The sequence below is a fragment of the Takifugu flavidus genome, chromosome 4 (assembly GCF_003711565.1).
Source record: "Takifugu flavidus isolate HTHZ2018 chromosome 4, ASM371156v2, whole genome shotgun sequence".
In the NCBI taxonomy this organism is placed as follows: domain Eukaryota; kingdom Metazoa; phylum Chordata; class Actinopteri; order Tetraodontiformes; family Tetraodontidae; genus Takifugu; species Takifugu flavidus.
Genome location: NC_079523.1, coordinates 18,681,646 through 18,698,905, shown reverse-complemented (window position 1 = coordinate 18,698,905; position 17,260 = coordinate 18,681,646). Strand labels below are relative to the sequence as shown.

Here is a 17,260-nt window from a genome sequence, read left to right as displayed (position 1 = left end):
GAGATGGTGAGGGAGACAGGAAGTCATCTAAGACAGGTTGTGCCTTTAAAGATGAGCCACAGGTGAGATGGATCTCCATGATGAGATGGGAGGGAAAGAGGTGGGAGAACCTGGGAAGAGTGAGGGCCAGAACAATATATATTCTCCTTTGGAACAGTGCAAACCTGAGAGGTTGGAATTGTGGTAATTACATATTACTATCATTTTTTAACCTGTAACTAAATTAAATATTTACAGATCATGCCTTGATTAACCTTTCAGATGAATACTGGTTTCACTTATAACCTTATAAAAGTTTCCCTTCTTTATTTAGATTAAGGAGCTGCAGCTTATCAGAGACCAGCTGTGATTCTGTGGCCTCAGCTCTGAAGTCCAACCTCTCCCATCTGAGGGTTCTGGACCTGAGCTACAACCCGTTGCAGGATTCAGGAGTGAAGCGGCTCTGTTCTGGACTGGAGAGTCCAAACTGTAAACTGGAGAGGCTCAGGTCAGTCTTCATTTTTCTACCTATATACCAGCTGCTAAGATGGTGAAGTGAGGCTGTTCTCAACACTGCTGTGATGCACCACATTAAAAAAATTCCTTGTAATATCGTGAATTCAGGTCTGACCCAACTAAGAACTAACGTAGGTTTAGTACTGACACAGATAACATGCAGACCTGCACCGTATAACCTCATCCTGCATTTTTCAGATCAGACTACTGCAGCTTATCAGAGATCAGCTGTGACTCTCTGGCCTCGGCGCTGAGGTCCAATCCCTCCCATCTCAGAGAACTGGACCTGAGTAAGAACCAGCTGCAGGATTCAGTAGTGAAGCTGCTGTCTCCTCTCGTAATGAATCCACACTATGGGCTGGAGACATTGAGACATGGCTGGTTGAAGCCAGTCAACTCCCGCTCATCTGCTGCATCACTCACTGACCACTGGTGAAGAACATCTGTGGAAACATCTGCCGTCTACTCCCTCCATAGATGAAAAATTCAGTTTTTAAAAAGCACTGGTGGACTTTCAGGAGATCAGTCAATGGTCGACAAAGCAGAAGCAGCTTCGCCTTGAAGTTAAATTAGTTCCTGGTATCACACAATGCATCTTTATAAAGTTCTAAATGGCTCCTCGGCCACTCTTATAAGCATGGAAACATTCTCTTAATTGTCTCTTCAAATGTCTGTATTATACGTTACTATTTTACATCATGCCTTCAGAATCTTTAGGGTTTAGTATTTACTGTCTCTGTGACATGGAGCATTGGAATATTTCAGCTGGAGCCAGCAAAAACCCATCAGAATGACGCTATCGGTGGGAACCGCAGGTCATTTGACTTTAGTCAGTCTGTTCAATGTTATAGGATTTATTGCAATCTAATAAAAACTATGAATAAATGTGGGAAATAGGAAATAAAAAGAAGCAAAATGACCAAATAAAACTCCCATGAATACTGTAAATTTAAAGATGTCAAGAATGGAATATCAGCTTAAATTTAATCAAACATAAAGTGAAAAGGCCTCCTTTAAGTTTACTGCAAAAATAAACACTAAATCAAGAGCGACACGCACCAAAAACGTCTCATTCTCTCTTCTGTCTCCACTCATTCTTTTATATTTTCTTAAGATAATGGGGACGGGGTCGTGTGATAACAAAACAACCTAATTGGGGACTATATTTTTGTTGCAAGAACTTTGGCTCTTCAGAAATTTCTATGTTGGCTTCCACAGATTGTGCATCCACTAGAAACTCAGTGTTTTTGAGGAACTACCAGGAGTGGCTGGAGTGGAGGCCAATGACGCTATAGCTACATATAGATCACCGTTATCCTCAACCCAAAAGACCACCAGTTGGCGCAGCAATACTAAAGATAGGAGGTTGTGGTCGTTGCACAGACGCGGAGTGATATCACGCACAAACGTGCCCTATGTTCTATATACCGTATGTTCGCGACCAAAGGGCGCACCATATTAAAAGGTGCAGCCTCAGTTACGGGTGCTATTTCTGTATTTAACACATACATCAGGCGCTCCGGATTATAGGGCGCGGGCATGGTAAAACATACCGCTACCATAGCTTAAAACAGGCATGCTAGCGCGTATTTAGCAATTTTGCAAAAGCCGGCAAGTCGAACAACCAACAACGTTTCCAAAATTAACCCTTTGATGCACAACATATGAACACCCCCTCTAATGCACAACATGGGTCAAAAATGACCCGCATTCATTCTCTATGTGTTTTCAGGCTGGGTGAGTGTTTCTTTGCTGTATTTTTAAAAAATCAATTCATTTTATTATTAAATGTCCCAATTATAATTTTAATATCTTGTTTTTGATTAGTACAAGGTCAATGCTTCCATTTTCTGTTTATTATTTTAGGAATAAAATAGATTTTGGATTACTACACCACATGGGTAAAAAATGACCCATTTATCCAAGTGTGATTTTGAATTAAATTACTACAAACTATAACAATAATTTGCTTCAAATAATCACGTTAGCAATGCTTTAGGCCAAATAAGCATACATTTTATCTTTGAAATGTGTTTATTTGTCACACAAACATGATCGTCAAATGTCAACAGCTAGCTAGCTACAGATCGCTAGCTAGCTACGGTAGCCGATTGAAAATTTTTCCTTTTCTGACAAGAAATGGAGCTACTAATTCTTCAAATTCAAATTAATTACATAATCAATAATTATGCAGAGTTATCACATCAAATTTCTTATTAGGTAATATGATAATTATTGTAAAATAAGACTTAGATGGTTCAGGTCTTCAAATACAACCTTCTCCACAGTGGTAAATACTGTAAATACTGTATGTTACAAAATGTGGGTCTGACCCATGTGGACGTGGGAAAACTTCATGAAGACTGACAAAAGCTATGCTTATTCATAAAGGAAGAACAGAACACTTAATGTGAGGATTTGTGCTACATAAAACAATTAAAAGTTAATGAATAGTTTCATTAATAAATGAGTAAATACATAGATTATAAACATTCATCTTAGAAACACATGAAATAACATGGGAAATGATTACGGGTCATTTTAGACCCATGTTGTGCATTAGAGGGGTAGTGATGTAAAAAGTGTTTTTATTCAAAATGTAAAAAATAAAATTATACAAGAAGGATGAATTATGATCAAAAACAAGTTAATTGAGGAATACCTGGAATGCTGAGTAATAAAATTAATTAATTGCAAAGATAAAGCAAATATAAACTCAGTCGGGTCACTTTAGACCCATGTTGTGCATTAAAGGGTTAAAATGTTCGTATTTTTCGTATTTTGTTATTAAACCCCGGAGGGCTGAAGCAGGACCGCTGTTAAAAATGTATCAGTCCGCGCTTCCAGTTCTGGTGCAACGTCCAGTTCTAAATGTATGAATCCGCGTATTGACGTTTCAACGTCCCATCAGTAAACGGAGAGATTTGGATATAGTCCCCCTGAGGTGGTGTTTTTAGAGCAGTTCTTAACAACTTTCTCTTTTCCTGATAAGAGGTCCAAACATTATTTCACTTCCCTATAAAATACTCTAAAATTTGCCATTCAAGATTTGTTGTTATGAAGATAAAGAAATGCAACATTTCCCCCAGAGAAACGATGGCGATGGAAAAAGCCCTGGCTGTGTGTGTGCATCACAGCAGGCGTGGGTTCTCCTCTCTGGAGTCATGCGGGGCTCCTTTGAAGGGCAGATGAGGAGGTTGGTTACAGATTCCCCTCAGAAAGATGATTACGGTGCCAAAGGTCATCACCGGGGTAACCAGGAAGAGGCAGAGTCGGTCTACTCTACGAGCGATGCCGCTCCAGTTATCCTTCTCCTGTCAGGACCAGACATTTACGCCACTTTTGATCTTTTTAAATCAGACTTTGGGTTGAGGACTCTGTTTGAACCCTCTGAGCTCATTGTAGTCGTTCTTGTTGCGCATGTGTTTAATGATGTAGTGGCTCCATCCACAGCCGGCTTGATCTCTGCGTACAGCTGATGGCTCGCTCCTCCCTCTTCTTGTGGTTTCACAGCTCCACACAGACACCAAAGCTCAGAACTCAAATGAGGCTACTTATGCTTCTATATCTCATGTGTTTAAATGTTTCTGGAAACGTACTGGCAGCGTGTGTGACTCGGGTCACCAGTCCGTGTCTCCCAGACTGTTTCTCAAACATCAGCTCACTGCGGGACTTCACACTGTCGTACTCCTCAGCCGAGGCAATGTAGCCCACTGAGCTGGATCGCCGCGGTAACGCTCCATCCCAGTACGGCTCTGCCTCAGCAGGGCGGGTAGTCGGCCGCTCACAGCGGGAGCCCCGTCTGTAGTCGGCCGCTCACAGCGGGAGCCCCGTCTGCAGTGGGCCGCTCATAGCGGGAGCCCCGTCTGTAGTCGGCCGCTCCGAGCGGGAGCCCCGTCTGTAGTCGGCCGCTCACAGCGGGAGCCCCGTCTGTAGTCGGCCGCTCACAGCGGGAGCCCCGTCTGTAGACGGCCGCTCACAGCGGGAGCCCCGTCTGTAGTCGGCCGCTCACAGCGGGAGCCCCGTCTGTAGTGGGCCACTCACAGCGGGAGTCCCGTCTGTAGTCGGCCGCTCCTAGCGGGAGCCCCGTCTGTAGTGGGCCGCTCACAGCGGGAGCCCCGTCTGTAGTGGGCCGCTCCTAGCGGGAGCCCCGTCTGTAGTGGGCCGCTCACAGCGGGAGTCCCGTCTGTAGTCGGCGCTCCTAGCGGGAGCCCCGTCTGTAGTCGGCCGCTCACAGCGGGAGCCCCGTCTGTAATCGGCCGCTCACAGCGGGAGCCCCGTCTGTAGTCGGCCGCTCACAGCGGGAGCCCCGTCTGTAGTGGGCCGCTCATAGCGGAAGCCCCGTCTGTAGTGGGCCGCTCACAGAGGGAGTCCCGTCTGTAGTCGGCCGCTCACAGCGGGAGCCCCGTCTGTAGTGGGCCGCTCACAGCGGGAGTCCCGTCTGTAGTCGGCCGCTCACAGCGGGAGCCCCGTCTGTAGTCGGCCGCTCACAGCGGGAGCCCCGTCTGTAGTGGGCCGCTCACAGCGGGAGCCCCGTCTGTAGTGGGCCGCTCACAGCGGGAGCCCCGTCTGTAGTCTGCCGCTCACAGCGGGAGCCCCGTCTGTAGTCGGCCGCACACAGCGGGAGCCCCGTCTGTAGTCGGCCGCTCACAGCGGGACCCCGTCTGTAGTGGGCCGCTCACAGCGGGAGCCCCGTCTGTAGTCGGCCGCTCACAGCGGGAGTCCCGTCTGTAGTCGGCCGCTCACAGCGGGAGCCCCGTCTGTAGTGGGCCGCTCACAGCGGGAGCCCCGTCTGTAGTCGGCCGCTCATAGCGGGACCCCGTCTGTAGGGCCGCTCACAGCAGGAGCCCCGTCTGTAATCGGCCGCTGACAGCGGGAGCCCCGTCTGTAGTCGGCCGCTCATAGCGGGACCCCGTCTCAAACCAGATTAAAATTGTGCTATTCAGCCACCTATTTTATTTGTTTCTTTTTTAAGGCTCTTTATATGTGATGCAATTCTTATTGTGCAAAACAGGCATTTAGTGCATCAGATGTTTGGGTTGGTAATCTTGCCCATGAAGAGGATATTATCTGAGCTGTGGTCAGTGATGATAACCATGAAGGGACGATTGAACTTCAGGACTGGAACATAATTATAGGAGTGAAGTGTTATTGTGATGCCTGTACCAGCTGCGGCAGTGGCTCCAGCCTCATCAACATCCAGGGTAGCTTGATGGACAACTACAAGAAATACCAGACATAATCAATTGTCAGAAAGAAATCTGTGCTCATTGTTGATGCTGTTCCTGTTTTACATCTCTACGTCTGAGACTGCCAGTTGTTGCCCCTCTGCAATACCACTCAAGTCTGCTCTGTCACCAAACATGTCTACCATCCCCATTTCAGTCAACACAGTCTTCAGTGAGTATGACGTTTTGATGGAGAATTTGGGAATATAAACACTGTATTTCCTGGGGAACAGATATGGGACAGACACAACCATGAGGTGACGGACAGGAGCCAACCGCCACATCAATAACCAAGAGTTAGCCGTTGAGTCTCCATTTTACTTCCTCCTGGTAACGTATTGCGTCACTTCCTGTCTTCTCAATCGTTCGTTGGTTGCATTGTGCACGGTGTGTTGTATTCACTTAATATTGAACACTTGGTGTGTTGTATTCACTTTACTTAAAATTTGAACACTTGGGACATTCTAGTCACCCGATAACAACAGTGAGAAACAACCCATATTAAACAAATACAGGGCTTCGCCGATTATTAGCGTTAGCATGGCCTCACCGTCTGTTTCACCCGGTGTCTTTGTCTGTTCAGCGTGTGTGAAATGTTTAGTTACTCCTCTGCCTCCCTTAGTGAAGGGAATAGGTGCAGAAAGTGGAGTTTATTTATGGCTATGGAGGCGAGACTTAGCGAGCTTGAGACGCGGTTCCGCAGCTTGGAGTTAGCTGGAGTTGCGTCAGGTAGCCAGGAGAAGCTAGCTGCTGCGGAGCCGCCTAGCGTAGCTTCAGCTAGTGGTCCCCCGGCAGCAGCCGGCTAGCCAGGGCGGCTGGGTGACGGTTCGTAGGAAGCGTAGCGCCCAAAACAAAGGCCCACGGTGCCCCACCACCCGCTTCCCGTGGCTAACCGCTTTTCCCCACTCGGCGACACACCCGCTGAGAAACCGACCCTGGTAATTGGCGACTCTGTTTTGCGCTACGTGAAGCCGACTCCAGCGACCATAGTTAAGAGCATTCCGGGGGCCAGAGCGGGCGACATAGAAGCAAATTTACGGCTGCTGGCGAGACGTAAACGTAAATTTGGTAAAGTTATTATTCACGTCGGAGCCAACGACACCCGGCTTCGTCAGTCGGAGGTCACCAAAATTAACTTCGAGTCGGTGTGTAACTACGCAAAAACGATGTTGGAGTCCGTTGCATTCTCTGGTCCCCTCCCCAATCTGGCCAGCGAGGAGATGTTTGGTCTGGTCTGATCAGGAGAGACGGTGTCCATCCCACACGGGATGGTGCCTCTCTCATTTCTAGTAATTTGGCTAATTTTATTAGACCCAAAGTGACCTGACAATCCAGGGTCCAGACCAGGATGCAGAGGTGTAGTCTTACACACCTCTCTGCTGCTTCCATAGAACCCTCATCCACCAACAATAACATATTTAACACTATAGAGGTAGTCTCTGTTCCACGGTTAAAAGTTCCCCAAGCACAGAGCAGGGGAGCGGTCAATCACCATAATCTTATTAAAATTAATACCAAAGTACAAGTTGGAGAAACTAATATCACAATTAAGTGTGGACTGTTAAATATTGGATCTCTTTTGTGTAAATCCCTGTTAGTGCACGACCTGATAGCGGATCATCACATTGATTTATTTTGTCTTACTGAGACCTGGCTTCAGGAGGAGGAGTATGTTAGCTTAAATGAATCTACTCCTCCTACCCATCTTAATTATCATATTCCACGTGTTACTGGTCGAGGAGGGGGAGTGGCAGCAATCTATCACTCCAAGTTATTAATTAATCCCAGACCAAAACATGGCAGTTCATTTGAAAGCCTGACTCTTGGCATCACCCATCTGAACTGGAAGGCAGAAAAGCCACTTCTGTTTGTAGTTGTATATCGGCCCCCTGCTGGGCCACATTCAGAGTTCCTGTCTGAGTTCTCTGATTTCTTATCTGACTTGGTCCTTGGAATGGACAAAGTCATTATCATTGGAGACTTTAATATCCATATAGACGTTGTAAATGACAGCTTTAGAAATGGCTTCATTTCATTACTTGAGTCAGTTGGTTTCCTCCAGCAGATAAACCAACCTTCCATATCCAACCTTCCTTTTATCTCTAAAGTTCTAGAGAAGGTGGTGGTGACTCAGTTACTGGAGCACCTGCAGAGGAACAGCCTGTTTGAGATGTTTCAGTCAGGCTTTAGAGCTCATCACAGCACAGAAACAGCACTTCTTAAAGTCACTAATGATCTTCTCATAGCTTCCGATCATGGGCTGGTCTCTATGCTGGTTCTGCTGGACCTCAGTGCTGCTTTTGATCCAGTTGATCACAGCATCCTGTTACAGAGACTGGAACATGTGATTGGGATTAAAGGGAGGACAGCTAGACTGGTTTAGATCATATTTATCTGATAGATACCAGTTTGCTCATGTCCATGGTGTTCCCTCCTCATACAGTAGGGTTAGCCATGGAGTTCCTCAAGGTTCTGGACTTGGACCAATCCTCTTCACCTTGTACATGCTTCCCTTAGGGAACATTATTCGGCAGCATGGGATAAATGTTCATTGTTATGCTGATGACACTCAGCTTTATTTATCCATGAAACCAGAGGAGACAGAGAAGTTAGTGAAGCTTCAGACCTGTCTTAAAGACATAAAGTCCTGGATGTCTTCAAATTTCCTCCTCCTTAACCCAGGAAAAACTGAGGTCATGGTGTTTGGTCCTGAACCTCTCAGAGATAGATTAGATCACATGATCACTCTAGATGGTATCTCATTAACATCTAGTCTCTCTGTGAGGAATCTAGGAGTAACTTTTGACCAAAATCTCTACTTCAACTCACACATTAAATTAGTCTCTAGAAGTGCCTTTTTTCACCTGAGGAACATCAGAAAGATCAGGAAGCTACTGACCCACCATGATGCTGAAAAGTTAGTCCAGCATTTGTTACTTCCAGGCTGGATATTAGAGTTGAAACAGAGCAACCCAGCAAAACCCTGCGTGAATCAACAAAAGACACAAACACAGGTACCTTGCAAGGGAGAGCGAGCAGCAGTTCACTCTGGAACACCCTCCGTCGCTCTGCTGCTCCCCTGCAAATCTCCTTCCTTTATTCACATCAGCTCATTATCCATGTGGAATTTTCACCTTCTCCCAAGATGCTTTTAGGGTTTCAGATAACAACCTCACAGTAAATCTGGTGCTCTGGACAAGTGTACTAAATCTAGAGAGGTGAAAAACACTGTTTCTTCTCCATGCACTTAGGTGCTAAACATACAAATGCATTTAAATGATAACAATATAATAATTATTCTCTCTCTCACATACACAACACACACACATTTGCTGTAGAAAACACTGATAATGAGCACAATTGACATTAGGCCCCTCACCTGAACATTTCAGTAGGGTTGATGTTCACCTGTTTCATGTCAGTGAAGACATCAGAGGCATGGAACCTGCATCCATCCTCACTGGCAGCCAGTGTTGTTTGGATGGGATCAACTATCAAAATTCAGAACCAAAACATGTCTGTGTTTGAACCTGTAGCCTCCTTTTAGCTGAGCTGGTGGTACCGTCACTACTAACGTACCGTTACAGCTGCTACGGGGACATTTGGGGGTTCTCAAAAGGGGCCCAGTTACCTGCTCCACTAGTTGCTGTAGCTCAGAAACACGTCTTTAGCTGTCTCCCGTCTGTAATGTCCAGATGGGACAGTTAATGGATTAATAGAGAACCTTTCTGTGTTCCAGCCCAACGGTCGGAGCAGGGAGTGCATCTTCTCAGAGATAGTGCTGGAAAACAATTACACAGCTCTGCAGAATGCTAAGGTTGAAGGCTGGTACGTTGCCTTCAGTCGGAAAGGGAGGCCCGTCAAAGCCTCCAGGACAAGGCAGAACCAAAGAGAGGTCCACTTCATCAAGAGGCTCCACGCAGGCCCCCCTCCCTTCCCCAACATGGACCAGAGCAAACACTTTGAGTTTATCTGCTTTTCAGCCACAAGTCGAGCAAAGCGCAACAGGAAATCAGGCACCGTTTCCTAACAGCGAGACAAAAGGAGGCAGATATATAACAGATCCAACTTTATTTTTGTATATTTTCATGCAAAACTGTACATTGAAATATGGCTTTAACAAAATAATTGTAATAATATTCCTGTAAAATGGTGATGTGTAAATAAAGAAAGAATAAAGGAAAGTGACAAATTGATTTTGGAGGCTTGTTTCAGAGGCGAACAATGATGGTGAGTAAGACACAGAGAGGGATGAGGAGAGGGAAATCTCTACCCATATAAGCTGTGATCTTTGAAGACAATTCAGATCATTTCTGTTTGCAGTATCCTGCACGGTAGGAAATCTGGAACTACTTTATAAAAACGAGCACTGCCACCTGCTGGACATATGGTGCATGCACATTTAGATTGCTCTATTTAAATGACCACGAAAAGAGAACTCTGAACATCATAGATTGGCCAGAGATGATCAACTGTCAGCCACAGAAGCAGGAGACGTCCACGCATTGTTACTAACAGTGCACAGTGACTGTGGTAGGACGTGGAGATGCTGGGAGACGTTTGGTGGAGCGTCTGGTCCAGTAGGAGGTGTTTGGAATGAACCACTGTCTGGTCCATGAGGAGGTGTGTGGAATGAACCAGGGTCTGGTCCAGGAGGAGGTGTTTGCAATGAACCAGGGTCTGGTCCAGGAGGAGGTGTTTGGAATGAACCACTGTCTGGTCCATGAGGAGGTGTTTCCAATGAACCACTGTCTGGTCCATGAGGAGGTGTTTGCAATGAACCAGGGTCTGGTCCAGGAGGAGGTGTTTGGAATGAACCAGAGTCTGGTCCAGGAGGGGGTGTGTGGAATGAACCAGGGTCTGGTCCACGAGGAGGTGTTAATAACCTGGTTTGCAGCACGGTTGATGGACTCATCTGTTGCTCCTGCTGTTGCACACTGGCTCTGCTCTTGCTCAAGGTCATCAGCATCAATGTCGCACATGCAGCCGAAGCTGCGGGTCGTTGTTTTGAAGGCCTGAGGCGGAGCCGTCGTTAACACATGTAACTCCTCGCCGCCCTTATCATCGCGTTGGGGTTTTGGATCTACCTTCGGCCTCTGATGGTCACCTGATGCCTCAGTCACCATGAAGGCAACGGACAGCGGCTCAACAAGAGTTGACTGGACCGGTTTGGACGGCTTTGACCCATCTGGAGTGTTTTCCTCTCCGCCTGTGCTCAGTCTGTCCAACGCCACACAGGGATGTGATTCAAGGGTGGGCCCGACACCACGTGTTGGGTTCCTAAGAACCTCAGGTTCCTCCTTACATCTGCTGTCTCCTTTAAGCTCTGCATCCAACCATGCATGCTGGGTTCCTGCGGTGGTGTGCTGCCTGTGCTCCACCATCACCGTCCTCCATCCACTGTAGTGCAGGATGTCTGACAGACTGCTGATGTCACTGTCGATGTTGTCGCTGATGCTGTCGCTGTCGCTGTCGCTGTCTCTCCACTCGTCAGTCTTACTACAGCAGCACCCCATCTTCTGCAGCCTGAAGCAGAAACAACAAAAAAGCCACTGCCATGACCACAAACACTCTAACAGTCATGAACAGATCCGTTCGCTGCTCCAGCCTCATGGAGAAAGAGGAAAGTTCTGCCTCGCCCCCTCCCCAGCCCAGACTAGCACAGGTGAGGGGCTCACGCCCCCGCCAATCATTAGGGCGTGAGCAAGGCCGAGTTAGGCTACAGTTTGAGAGGGGCCGGCCCATGCGTGACTTGCATCAAACCAGCCTAACCCTCATGTGCACGAGCCCCGCGCACGAGTCTGCCCTGACACGAAGAAGCGCCACCACATTAGCAGAATTGGATTCATATGGAAAACATTTAGACTTTGGTAGAGCTGCCAGCAGAGCTCAACTTGATCCCAACCATCAACTCCCAGTTACTGACCCACTACCTCCAGTACAGAGAAGGCCTCTACAGGCAGAACCATGGTGGTGCAACGGGCTCACCAGTATCTCCCATAGTTGCCAGTCTACAGTATACTGGGAGAAGGTTGAAACCCGAGCCCGACATCCTTCACAGGAACCGGCCCAAGCCACTGGTTCAGATATGTGGACGACACCTGGGTCAAGATTCTAACAAGAGAACTGAAGGCGTTCTCAACCACACAGATGATTACGTCACATTCATCTGGCCTTCCTGGACTGTGCGCCCCCGTCGTTCCACAATAGCGTTGCACGTGTATGCAGGCCTCTCTGTGTGGTTATACTTTAGCAGGCAGCATTATATGCCAGCTCCAGGATCTTCAGCTGAGATCATCCAGTGCTGTGTTGTATCAAACCAGATTAAAATTGTGCTATTCAGCCACCTATTTTATTTTAAGAGTGGATTCAGAAACATTCTAAGGAGGAATAAAGTGAGACTCTACAAGGCAAATGTTTCTTTTTTAAGGCTCTTTATATGTGATGCAATTCCACACCTGTATTTCATCCATTTCAGCCATTTGGTAACATGAGCGGCAGAAATTGCATTCTCCAGTTTTGCCATGTCGTCCGGCAACAGCAGCAACATGGAGTGAGAGCTGTTAAATGGGAGGTGAAGGACCGATGTGTTAAACATCTGGTCACGATAGGTTTCAAATCTCTTCTCAATATTCATCATCTGAACTGGAACCTGAAAATTCAAAGTTTAAGTGCATTAGTGCATCAAAGTGCATTAGCATCAGCCATTTATGCAGTGTATGGAGATAAGTCCAGGCCCCAGGGGTCCCGGGCCCAGGGGCCCAGTGTGTGAAACCTCTGGGGCTGAACGAGTCCAGCAGCCTTGCTGGCCACCATTAGACTTTAAGGACAAATCAATACAATAGGTAAATTACACACCCACAAAATAAAGTTTTCTATGTCCCTATACAATAAAGAGACATTTCCAGTAACCCCATAATCCCGCTTTCTAAATTGCAAGTAGCAGATATGAACAGGGACATGCTACGTTATCTGCTTATTCTGTTACAAATAATCTGATGAGATAGGTGGGGAGTTAATTCAGTTGGGGATAGACAGATGGAATATTAGTGTTGTTAGTATGATACTTGAGTTCTTTAGATATTGTTTTCAATTCAGGACTCTGCCGCCTTGAGTTGGCTTTTTTTGAAGAAAGAAATGTTGACAATAGTGTGGACCAAAGTGGGAAATTCAATTTTATTTAAACACAAACACACACACACGCACGCACGGACGCACGCACGCACACACACACACACAGACACACACACACACACACTCATAAAATATTAAATCTCAAACGATGTACAATAGTGCAACATTAAATCTCAATGTTAGAAGTACTTAAGAAGTGAATTACATCTGGCTGGATAATTATCAGGAACACTGGCGGCCTCTGCTGACCCAGTGGAAGAGTGCAAAAAGCTTACAGCACCTGGTATTCCCAGGCGGTCTCCCATCCAAGTACTAACCAGGCCCGACCCTGCTTAGCTTCCGAGATCGGACGAGATCGGGCGTTCTCAGGGTGGTATGGCCGTAAGCGAGAGCAGGTGCAAGAAAATGGCCTTTTGAAGTTAATACACTCAAACTTATTTTCTTGAAACACTTATTCTGGTGGAGGTTGTCCATTTTGCTTTGTCACGGTCCAAACCTCAATGTTGGAGCAGCCTCCAATCCATTCCCCCCAAAAAGAAAAGGCTATATAGCCTATGAGCGTCATGTCATCAAATCTGCGTAGATCGGCTCTTGGATGAGAGGTGAAACGCCTTCAAAAAAAATCAAACAAGATTCAACTCCGATAAATGAAATCAACTTAAAAGCAATGTGCCATGGCCGGGAATCGGTGCCATGGCCGGGAATCGGTGCCATGGCCGGGAATCGATCCGGGCCGGTGCGGGCCAGTTGACAATTGCTGTAACAGACAACCTGATTGAAACCTCCTGAAGACCCCAGAGGGAGAGTTCGAATCCAGCTTTGGGCATTATCAAATGGAAGATATTTGATTGAAAAATTCACGATCATAAAAATGTTTAAAGAGCATAGCAGTGTCTGTGAGGTTTATGAGCCACAAATGCTGCTCTTTTTAGGAGCACAGCCATCTATTAAACTGTAGTTTGTGTCATAGCATAGTTTTATTGACAATTCTAAATTGCAAGTAGCAGATATGAACAGGGAAATGCTACGTTATCTGCTTATTCTGTTACAAATAATCTGATGAGATAGGTGTGGAGTTCATTCAGTTGGGGATAGACAGATGGAATATTAGTGTTGTTAGTATGATACTTGAGTTCTTTAGATATTGTTTTCAATTCAGGAATCTGCCGCCTTGAGTTGGCTTTTTTTGAAGACAGAAATGTTGACAATAGTGTGGACCAAAGTGGGAAATTCAATTTTATTTAAACACAAACACACACACACGCACGCACGGACGCACGCACGCACACACTCACAGACACACACACACACACACTCATAAAATATTAAATCTCAAACGATGTACAATAGTGCAACATTAAATCTCAAACGATGTACAATAGTGCAACATTAAATCTCAATGTTAGAAGTACTTAAGAAGTGAATTACATCTGGCTGGATAATTATCAGGAACACTGGCGGCCTCTGCTGACCCAGTGGAAGAGTGCAAAAAGCTTACAGCACCTGGTATTCCCAGGTGGTCTCCCATCCAAGTACTAACCAGGCCCGACCCTGCTTAGCTTCCGAGATCGGACGAGATCGGGCGTTCTCAGGGTGGTATGGCCTTAAGCGAGAGCAGGTGCAAGAAAATGGCCTTTTGAAGTTAATACACTCAAACTTATTTTCTTGAAACACTTATTCTGGTGGAGGTTGTCCATTTTGCTTTGTCACAGTCCAAACCTCAATGTTGGAGCAGCCTCCAATCCATTCCCCCCAAAAAGAAAAGGCTATATAGCCTATGAGCGTCATATCATCAAATCTGCGTAGATCGGCTCTTGGATGAGAGGTGAAACGCCTTCAAAAAAAATCAAACAAGATTCAACTCCGATAAATGAAATCAACTTAAAAGCAATGTGCCATGGCCGGGAATCGGTGCCATGGCCGGGAATCGATCCCGGGCCGGTGCGGGCCAGTTGACAATTGCTGTAACAGACAACCTGATTGAAACCTCCTGAAGACCCCAGAGGGAGAGTTCGAATCCAGCTTTGGGCATTATCAAAGAGAAGATATTTGATTGAAAAATTCACGATCATAAAAATATTTAAAGAGCATAGCAGTGTCTGTGAGATTTATGAGCCACAAATGCTGCTCTTTTTAGGAGCACAGCCATCTATTAAACTGTAGTTTGTGTCATAGCATAGTTTTATTGACAAATTCTAAATTGCAAGTAGCAGATATGAACAGGGAAATGCTACGTTATCTGCTTATTCTGTTACAAATAATCTGATGAGATAGGTGTGGAGTTAATTCAGTTGGGGATAGACAGATGGAATATTAGTGTTGTTAGTATGATACTTGAGTTCTTTAGATATTGTTTTCAATTCAGGACTCTGCCGCCTTGAGTTGGCTTTTGCGAAGACCGCTCATAGCAGGAGCCCCGTCTGTAGTCACTGATACCAGCTTTTCCAGCGGCACTTTTTTCTCCACCAAAAACTCCTTCACCACGTTATATGTGTCAACTGCCCTCGTTATATATGTCAACTCCCTCGTTATATATGTCAACTCCCTCGTTATATGTGTCAACTGCCCTCGTTATATATGTCAACTCCCCTCGTAGTTGTCTTTAGGGGCAGTAGTGTGAGAAGTTCTTCTCTTGTGGAGAAAGAAACTTTCGTGGTGAAAATGATGTGTCTTCTTTCTTTTTTCTGCCATCTTTTTATGGGTCAGTCATCTCCTCGTTTTGGCTGCGCCCGCTAGGCTGTTTGGTCTTAGCGATGTGCGTAGACGCTACGTTTTGGTCATGCGCATCATACTGACCTTTGAACTATACTAGGTCATAGTTCATTAAACATTTTTTAAAGTTTTTTTTAATATATTGTTATTTCCAGTTTATGTGTCAGTGTGATTTAAACAAGAATCGCAAACAAAATAAATTAGATGCAGCTCATTGGTCAGTGGTGCTATTTGAGCTATTTTTAGAACAGGCCGGTGGGCGACTCAGGTGGTTGTGACGGGCGACCGGGTGCCCGCAGGCAATGTGTTGGTGACCCCTGCCCTAGTGAACCAAATTGAACAAACTGAAAACCTAACAAATATTTTACAATATGATCAGATAAATAAAGTAATAGTTTCTTATTGCTCTGTCAGTCATTTTTAATTTTCAAGAGGCACAAAAGACAAATTTGCTTTCTATAAAATCCCCATAACATGAACATTAAATGAATGAAGCGGTATTATTCAAGGCACCATCGGTAGATTTTCTCATTTAGCAAAAGTGGGCTAAATTTACTTCAAAGAAAAAAATTATAACAGCAATTTTCTATCATTCACTCAACTGAAATATTTTTAGAACATAATTGGATTGAAATACAATAACATAAAGTGCAAAAACCTATGAAGCAAAAACAACACTTTCTTCAAGGAAAAGGCACATGTGCAGTGAAAAATATTTAACTTTAACTTTTAAACTTGAGCTGAGTAATAATTGTAAATGTGTTATTGCAGCTTAATGTTCACTTGTTTGAGGCTGATACTTGGTGGTGTCTCATCTTTTGGACGAGTTCATCAATGTTGGGGGTCCGGCTCTGAGCTGAGGAACTCCTCACAATTGAGTGAAGGTGTTCAGCAGGAAGTCCACTTCTGTGTGATGTTTTGTTCAGCTTCATCAAAGAAAGCAGTTGTTCCCGCAGGTCTGTGCTGCCCAACACAGGCAACGTTGGAGCAGCCTGGATGTGTGTCGGGGAGGAAACGGGCAAACTCCGCAGCACCCACTGCCCCATGTGTTGCCTTCAGGGCATCACTGCATTGGAGCTCAATCACCTCCATTTGGAGCTTTGGTGCTGAGCTTTCCACCTCAACCTCAAACGGACGGCTGAGCAGTTCAAACCTGCTTTTTGGTGCTTTTAAGTCAGTGACTCGGCGTGGGAAGTCAGCGGCGAGAACACTCATTTAATCAGCAAACGCTCGGGAACACACTGGTAGAGAGCTTCTCTTTCAGGGTCTGGCAGCTGGGAAAGTGGCTCAAGTTTCCTTTGTGCATCTGTGCCTCCCACAGAGTCCGTTTGGTTCTAAAGGCCTTCACTGTACTGTACATATCAGAGGGGACACCACCCCGACCCTGCAGCTGCAGCTTCATTGCATTCAGATGACTCGGAATGTCCCACAGAAAAGCCGTTTCACACAAGAACCTTTGGTCTGGGAGTTGAGTTGTGTCTTTCCCTTTGCTGTCCAAGAACATCCGATCTCCTCAGGAAGCTGGAAACATCTTTGCAGCACCTTTCCCTGGCTTAGCCATCGCACCTCAGTGTGATGGGGCAAATCACCACGCTGCGTTTGCCACTGGCTCAGAAACGCCTTGAACTGGCGCTGAATTAAACCTTTGGCTCTGATAAAGTTCCCTGCGTGCGTGATGGTGAACATTCCAT

At 45.8% G+C, this 17,260-nt stretch overlaps 1 long non-coding RNA gene, 2 other non-coding genes and 1 pseudogene across 3 annotated transcripts; 2 read left to right on the top strand and 2 right to left on the bottom strand.

The window, feature by feature from the left end:
* LOC130523563 (NACHT, LRR and PYD domains-containing protein 12-like) overlaps nucleotides 1-17,260 on the top strand; it is a 401,914-nt pseudogene that overhangs the window by 28,075 nt on the left and 356,579 nt on the right.
* On the top strand, nucleotides 5,940-9,919 carry LOC130523634 (uncharacterized). The gene is made up of 2 exons (XR_008949954.1): nucleotides 5,940-6,110; nucleotides 9,463-9,919. It is a non-coding gene; the product is annotated as an uncharacterized LOC130523634 (long non-coding RNA).
* LOC130525037 (5S ribosomal RNA) lies at nucleotides 13,126-13,244 on the bottom strand. Its single transcript, XR_008950319.1, has one exon. It is a non-coding gene; the product is annotated as a 5S ribosomal RNA (ribosomal RNA).
* On the bottom strand, nucleotides 14,349-14,467 carry LOC130525070 (5S ribosomal RNA). Its single transcript, XR_008950350.1, has one exon. It is a non-coding gene; the product is annotated as a 5S ribosomal RNA (ribosomal RNA).